This window comes from Rattus rattus, chromosome X, assembly GCF_011064425.1.
Source record: "Rattus rattus isolate New Zealand chromosome X, Rrattus_CSIRO_v1, whole genome shotgun sequence".
Lineage (NCBI taxonomy): Eukaryota > Metazoa > Chordata > Mammalia > Rodentia > Muridae > Rattus > Rattus rattus.
Genome location: NC_046172.1, coordinates 117,011,240 through 117,019,281, shown reverse-complemented (window position 1 = coordinate 117,019,281; position 8,042 = coordinate 117,011,240). Strand labels below are relative to the sequence as shown.

The 8,042-nt window shown below is 45.3% G+C and overlaps 1 non-coding gene across 1 annotated transcript; it reads left to right on the top strand.

The window, feature by feature from the left end:
• Positions 1-4,237: 4,237 nt before the first annotated feature.
• Positions 4,238-4,346, top strand: LOC116889435. The gene has a single exon (XR_004386397.1). It is a non-coding gene; the product is annotated as a U6 spliceosomal RNA (small nuclear RNA).
• Positions 4,347-8,042: the final 3,696 nt, after the last annotated feature.

The window sequence follows — 8,042 nt, the reverse complement described above, 5'->3', positions numbered from 1 at the left end:
CCCACACACACCCACCACACACCTCCACACAGACACCCACCCACACACACACACCACACACCACTCACACACGCACCACACACACACACCACTCACATTCAGCTTCTTGAGGTTTGCTTTGCTGGAAGTAATTTCCATCACTCCTGCTTGCTTCAAGAGTCCATTTGCTTGGAGTGTATCAGCTTCCATATTTTGACTTTGTATGACTTCCTACACTAATGTGTGTCTGGAAGGAAGCAAATAGTTAAATAGTTAAATATACTTCTTAATCTAGTAGGCCAGTTTTTGCTCTTTAATTGGAGAATTTGCTTTCAGGGGTATTCCATGTTCCAATTCATTGTTTCGTATTGATTTTCATTCCCAGTTCTCCCTTGCCAATTTACTCTTTCTGTGAGGTTTATTACCCTGTTCTGGTTGTCTCCTTCCTTGTGCACAGGATGCCTTTAAGTGTCTTCTGCAGTACAGACTTCAGTGGATCATGAGTTCCTTGTTTGCAGTTACCTTGGATGATAAAAGCCGAGTTTTTCTTGATTCTGAACACTAACTTTGCCCGATACAGTGAACTAATGAGTAGTTATTTTACGTGAGAGTTTGAACTATATTACACACACACCCTTGGCATTTGGACTGCCTATTGAGAATCATGTGGTTATTTTAATGGCTTTTCTTTTCGTAGTAAGTTGGCACTTTTACTTCTGAGGTTTTACTATTCTCTTTATTCTTTTTATTCTTTTTTTTTTTTTCGGAGCTGGGGACCGAACCCAGGGCACTTGCTAGGCAAGCGCTCTACCACTGAGCTAAATCCCCAACCCCTTATTCTCTTTATTCTTGTACTATGAACGTAGACATCACCTCACATCTATAACCCTTGCACTTGGGAAGCTGAGGCAGGAGGATATATATATGAGTCAGATCAGCCTTGGCTACAGAGTGTCTTCTTGTTTGAGAAACACACAAAAATAAACTATAGACTGACACAGAGAAAGTCTTTCTTGTTTGTGGATTTTTAAAACCAGCATTCTACACTCAGATATCTGTGTCCACGAGTTTCCCAATAGTTCTCTGTTATTAACTATATAGGTTCTCTGGGACTTTAACCTATACTTCTAATATTTCCTACACATGAACACTTAATTTTGGTCTATTTTTCCCTAAGAATAACAACTAATATGTATTGATCGTTTAATATCAAACAGCATTCTTACAAGCACTTTCCATTAGTTTTAGTATAGTAATTTATTAATTCTCTGAGAATTTCATATAATGTATGGTAGTCACATTCATCTTTCATTCCTTCTTATAGTGTCTCTCACGTCCACACCAATTTCCTTACCCACTCCCAAGTTTGCAGATGATGATGTTGATGATGGTGGTGGGGAGGGTGGTAGTGGTGGTGGTGGTGGTTTTTCAAGGTGGGATTTCTCTGTATAGTCCTGGCTGTCCTGAACTCGCTCTGTAGACCAGGATGGTCCTCAAACCCTGTCTGCCTATGTCTACAAAGTGCCTGGCCTCAACTTTGCATCTTAGAAAACCCAGTGTGAGAAAAGCTTACTAGATACTCCCAGGCTTGAGACCCATCCACTAGAACACCGGTGACCTACCAGGGGCCATACCTTTAAACTCTCTCCTCGCCCTCTCCTAGAAGCCATCAATTGTATATTGCTTCTCCAGCCCCATAAGGTTGGTCTTTTTAAACATGGCCCAGAACTCTTGAACAGTTTGTTAGTGAGAAAGAAAATTCTAACGAAGAGAGAGCAGTTGCCAGGAGGAGTGTTGGGAGAAGAAAGCTCATTCAAATGGTTGCAGCTTTCTTGCTTGAGCGCACAAAGCAGCTACCTGGAGTTCACTCCAACCAGATTAGCTAGAGGTCATCTGATAGCCTTGCTGCACAGAGGGATCTCAGGTATCCAGACCGAAGCCCACAATGATGGTGAGGCACAGAAATTAGGTATAGGCACAGGAGATCCTGCATTCCCACCACCTACCACTAGGACTTCGCACCAGGTCACTGTGCGGGGAGGGTGGGGATTGCACAGCTATTTATTACCAGAGGGGAGTGAATGCTGTTCCTGTTTGTGTTTCTGACTCAAATCTCACAGCACATAATTTTCAGTGAACTTGCTTCAGTGGAGTACTGTTAGGTCCATATTGAGCCACAAGCCAAGGCTGGAGATATGGTTCAGCAGTTAAGAGCACTGGTTGCAGGCTGGAGAGATGGCTCAGCGGTTAAGAGCACCCCAGAGGTCCTGAGTTCAATTCCCAGCAACCACATGGTGGCTCACAACCATCTGTAAAGAGATCTGATGCCCTCTTCTGGTGTATCTGAAGACAGCTACAGTGTACTTATATATAATAAATGAATAAATCTTTAAAAAAGAAAAAAGCACTGGTTGCTCTTCCAGAGGACTGAGTTCAATTCCCAGCAGCCACACATTTGTAATGGGATGTTGTTATTCCCCCTTCTGATGTGTATGAAGACAAAGAGCTCATACACATGAATAAATAAAAAAATAGAACCACAAGCCAGATGCAGTACAGTGTGGTAAAGCTTATTATGAGTCCCAGCAAGGAAAAGTGGAGAGAACTCATGCTTGCCAAAGCAGAGTTTGAGTGCAAACTTTTCAGGACGGCTCCCCTTATGGCTTCATGGATCTGCGAACTTCTCAGGCACCCGGCTCCTCCGTAGGGCCTGTGCCAGCTAAGCCCACTCTGCCTTTTTTTTTTTTTTTTTTGTTTTTTTTTTTTTTTTTTTTTCGAGCTGGGGACTAACCCAGGGCCTTGCGCCTTCCCAGGCAAGCGCCCTACCACTGAGCTAAATCCCCAACCCCCACTCTGCCTTTCTGTTCTGCATTCGTTTTCTTTTTTTAGTTTTGCCTATAAATGCACCTCTCTCTTCCTCTTTTCTTAGCCCTCTCCATTTGCCAGGCTTCTACAGCAAAGCAGGTTCCTGTTGTTTCTGGATCTCTGGGTCCCTCCAAATCCATCCACCTAACACTGATGTTCAGCGCAGTCTCTCAGTCAACCTACCCCCATGGAGCTTTTCTTTGTTTTGATTCTGAACCAAGAAACTGGTAAGTTCTGCTTGCTTCTAAGCTGCTATTTTGGCTCCATCTAAAGCCGTTTTGTGTGAGTATTTTTTAAAAATATTTGTTTATTTTATGTATTCAAGTACACTGTCACTGTCTTCAGACATACTAGAAGAGGGCATCAGATCTCATTGCAGATGGTTGTGAGCCACCATGTGGTTACTGGGAATTGAACTCGGGACCTCAGGAAGAGCAGTCGGTGCTCATTTTGATTTTTTTTTTTTTTATTTATTATATACACACCGCCTGCCTGTCCTCAGACACACAGAAGAGGGCATCAGATCATTACAGATGGTTGTGAAGCCACCTGAGGACCTCTGGAAGAGCAGTCAATGCTCTTAACCACTGAGCCATCTCTCCAGCCCTTGTGTGAATATTTACTTGCTATTTTTGTAACTCTTCTTTGTCTTCCTCTTGGGTTTCTTGTTCTTACTGCTCAAGTGCTTGAGAAAGACTTGAGTAAGACTTTCATTAAGATGTAATGAATAGGGGTTGGGGATTTAGCTCAGTGGTAGAGCGCTACCCTAGCAAGCGCAAGGTCTAGGTTGGGTCCCCAGCTCCGGAAAAAAAAAAAAAAAGATGTAATGAATAGTAAATGCCTAAACCTTTGTATTTGTCAGGTGTCCATCTCAAAGCCAAGCATAAAGCCTAGGTTAACAGAAAGTTTCTCTTTGGGACTGAGTCTGGATGGTGAGTCCATTTCGAACCGTGGTTTGGACATGAGAATTAACTTTTGTGAGTCACAGGAAGGCAAGTCAAGATATCCTGGATCTCATTCCTGGCAGACAATAGGTTGGTGCATCAGAAGTCCATATAAACGACAGCTCTAGACTCCCCCAGCCAACACCCTCCACAGGCTGTCCCTTCATTTCTGGTTGGCTTTCCTGGCCTCCCAGGCCTGCTTTGACTCCTAACTGCCGAAGGCTGGGAAGCCTTCAGTTTCATTTATCATCCTCCTTGTCTGCTGTTTCTGGTCCCAGAGTGTTATTTTGTTTCTCTTGTGGGATCAGCTAGTGTTCCTAAGTGATGATATGCATTCTTGCCATGGGTCAGACAGGGTGAAGGATGGGATAAGCTTGACTTGTTTATGGAGCAAGTTCAAGCTGACACCCTGGCCTGATATTAGTTCCCATTGATTAATGATGGAAAAGGTGCTCACTTAGGCAGCACATATACTAAAAAAAAAAATGGAACAATACAGAGAAGATTAGGCCCCTGTGCAAGGATGACACGCAAATTCGTAAAGTGTTCCTTCTAAAAAAATTAATGATGGAAAAGAAGAAAAGAATGCCTGATTTTCCTCTTTTTAAAAACATGCTGCTTAAAAATATTAAAAAACAAATTAGTGCTTGTGCCGGGCTGTAGTGGCACAGGCCTTCAATCCCAGCATTGGGAGGCAGGTGGACCTCTGAGTTCGAAGCCTGCCTGGGGAGTAGGGGAGAGAGAGAAAAAGAGAGAGAGAGGGAGTTCCAGGATAGCCAGGGCTACACACAGAAACTCTGGCTCGATAACCCCCCCCAAAAAAACCCCAAGCAACCAACCAACCAACCAATCCAAAAAAATTACTGCTTGCATTTGAAAAGAGAATTATAAGTGCCAATACAAATATGAAAACATATTGCCTTTATGTGCATTCAAAGAATCCAAAGTAAATGCCAAAAAGAAGCCATTTTAATGTATCAAACGGAAAGATTTAGAAACCTTACGTAAATCTTACAGACAACGGGAAGAGGTAAAGGCTCGGGCTCTCTGCCCACAGAGACTGGGAAACCAGATTTAACTTTGGTCATGAATAGAGCAGAGAAAAGACTTAGGAAAATTATGGTTCAGTTCACTATTCTATTGATCGTGGAAAGAGAGATCTGCACCAGCCTGAGGGAATAAAGGCAGCATTCTTTTCTTTTTGGGTTTCCAGACAGGGTTTCTCTTGTGTAGCCCTGACTGTCCTGGAACTCACTCCATGGACCAGGATGGCTGCGAACTCGAGAGATTCCCCTGCCTCTGCCTCCCCAGTGCTGGGAATACAGGTGTGTGTTACCACCACTCGCCTGGCTGCAGCATTCTTTAAAAGGTATTGTGACCCAGAATTGTCACCCTTTTCTCATAAATGACTCTCATTCCTAGCTCAGACAAGGAAAGGAAGTTATCCCAACGCTGGGAGGAAATGAACACTCCAGGCATATTCTTCCTGATTGTCCATCCGTCCTCTCAGCCACAACTAAAAAGTATAGATTTAGAAACTAGCTATGAAAATACCCACATATTTATCCTTGATGACAGCCGTCGCTTTTATCATCCATAAAACTGTATAACAACAAAGAATTTTACCCCCTCAAAAAAAAACCAAAAAAACAAAAAACAACAACAACAACAAAAAAAACAAAAACAAAACCCAAAACCTAAAATCTGTGAACAGCAACAGAGGGAAATGACAAAACACCAAGAAACACCTAATTAATGTCTTCATACAAGGGGCCGGAGCAGCTCTGAATGCAGACACTAACTCAATAGTACGGAATGACAAGTGGGAGGGATAAGGTGCAGGATTAAGCACGACTCAGTTTCACATTCTGTCCCCACCCCACCTCATTCATCCAAGCCTCAGTGTCTTTGACGATACCCTCTGGTGGGTGCACAGTAGGGTAGAGCAAGATAGAACTTTGCTTGCTTTTCCTCCTCCTCACACTCGCTCTGTTTACCCCAGCACTGCCTGATTGCTGCCAACTCATTCTCCCCCTGACTCAGTCACTTAGATTAGAAGTTTCTGGAGGTGGCATGGAGAGATGATGTCCCATCTCTACATGGCCCCAGCTGCTCCCCATAGGGAGCTCCACTTGGAGCAGGCCTGTTCCCCAAGGCCCAGGCTTTCTTCTGAGTCCTGGACGCCCGACAGAGCACAGGGAGGTCCTTTCAGCCTTGCTATTCCAGCATTTTGAACCCACCTTTTCTATTCCTACATGGGAAAAAGGGGTCAGGAAATGGGCTTCTGCTTCATGATCGATTTTAGTCCCCTACCCCACTTTTGAACCCAGAACAACAGTTGGGTGTGTGGGGAACTGTGCTGAGATTTAAAATGCTAAGCATGTGGCACAGTGCCATCCCCCAGCAAGATCCCCCTGGGTGTCAGTTCCCATCATGTGGTTCCTTTTCCTCCTAGTAACAAGGCTGCCCCATGACCTGATGGCAAATGTCAAAGCACATAAAGGTCACTTAAAAGATTAATGCGAGTTGTGTGTGGTATGCGCTGCTGTACCAGGGTTCACATACAACTAAGGAGGAGAGCTTGGCTCAGGCTTTTATGGGAAACCCCTATGAGCATTGCAGCCCCAGCCTGCCTGCCTCCTCTGCTGCCCTAGGTGGCCTTCTCTCATTATCACGCCTGTGATCCTGGCTCTGGCTTGGGTATTCCGCTTCCTGGTTTACTAGGTCATGTGATCTGAGAGTGCTAGAACCATCAGCACCCTAAGGAGGTGAGTGGAATGAAGAGAGCAGAGCCCAGGGACTTGGGTCTGTGCATCTGGCGGATGCTGCATGGACTCACAAGCAGCGGTGTTAGGAGTCCTCTCTGCCCTTATTATGGTTCCTTAGAGGCATGCAGTGAGTGTAACCAGAGGCCCTCAACTCAGGCTGTCCTCAGCCAAAGCATGATTTATGCTGTATAGCATAGTGTATGGTGGACTGTCCTCCAAAATGTTCAAATGTCTTCTTCCCCAGGCTTCTGTCCTCTTCCAGACACAGGAGCCTTGACTTCCTCCTTCCAGTCTGTAACTTCCTTCCTTCCCTGCCTTCCCCTTGAACCCTGCTCCCTCTCTCTATCCTACTCCACCTTCTTTTTATTTGGGGGTGGTGTTTTGAGACAGGGTTTCTCTGTGTTGCTCCAGCTTTCCTGGAACTCACTCTGTAGTCTAGGTTGGCCTTGAACTCAGAGATCCACCTGCCTCTGCCTCTCGAGTACTGGGACTAAAAGCATGAACCACCACCTCCTGGCTTCCCCAACTTAATCTCATCTAGTTTTTTCCTTGCTGGTCAACCACCCTCTTACCTGAACTCTAGCAGTTCCAGATTTCTCTGGGGCAGCCCAAGGCAGGGTTACTCTGAGTGGACAAATGTTGGATCCTAAGGCTAAGAGAAAATAGGCATAGAGCACCAATGCTGTATACATGGCTTATCTTTTCAGAAGTCTCCGACTTGCAAAGTGACCTCTGCAGAAGACCAGTTACACTTCCTTTTACCCTTGAAGTTCAACTTCAGGAAATTATTTTTTTCCATCAGTCTCCAGAAGCAAAGAGAAGATCTATGCTTCTTGATCAACTAGAACATTCTGGGTCTGGCTCCAATGTCATTCCCATTTGGTCCATGGGGGTGGGGGAAGCAGAGGGTGGCTGTCCTGTCAAGGGTGATCTGGAAGGAGGTTCTGAAGGAGAGGAGGTTCTCTGCTCATCTCTGGATTGCCCTCTTGGCTTGGAGCTTGCTGTCCCATGTCCCACCCACTTCCCCACCCAGGATAAGGTATGGCACCCAGAAGAAAGAGGAGGCAGACAGGCAGTGTTTGGTGTACAGATGTTCTTTTACCTTTGGGAGATAACATGTGACAATTTCGAAAACCCTATCTCTGACCGGACGGCGCTGGCCACGCAGAGTCCAACACACATGGAAATGTAAGGTCATCCAGGCTAAGTCTCTGAACTTGAAGCTCCACTGACTGCCATACAGCCTGCAAATACAGTGCACCATGACATCATACAGCCTGCAAATAAAGGGCACCATGACATCATACAGCGAGGGCACCATGACATCATACAGCGAGGGCACCATGACATCATACAGCGAGGGCACCATGACATCATACAGCAAGGGCACCATGACATCATACAGCGAGGGCGCCATGACATCATACAGCGAGGGCACCATGACATCATACAGCGAGGGCGCCATGACATCATACAGCGAGGGCAC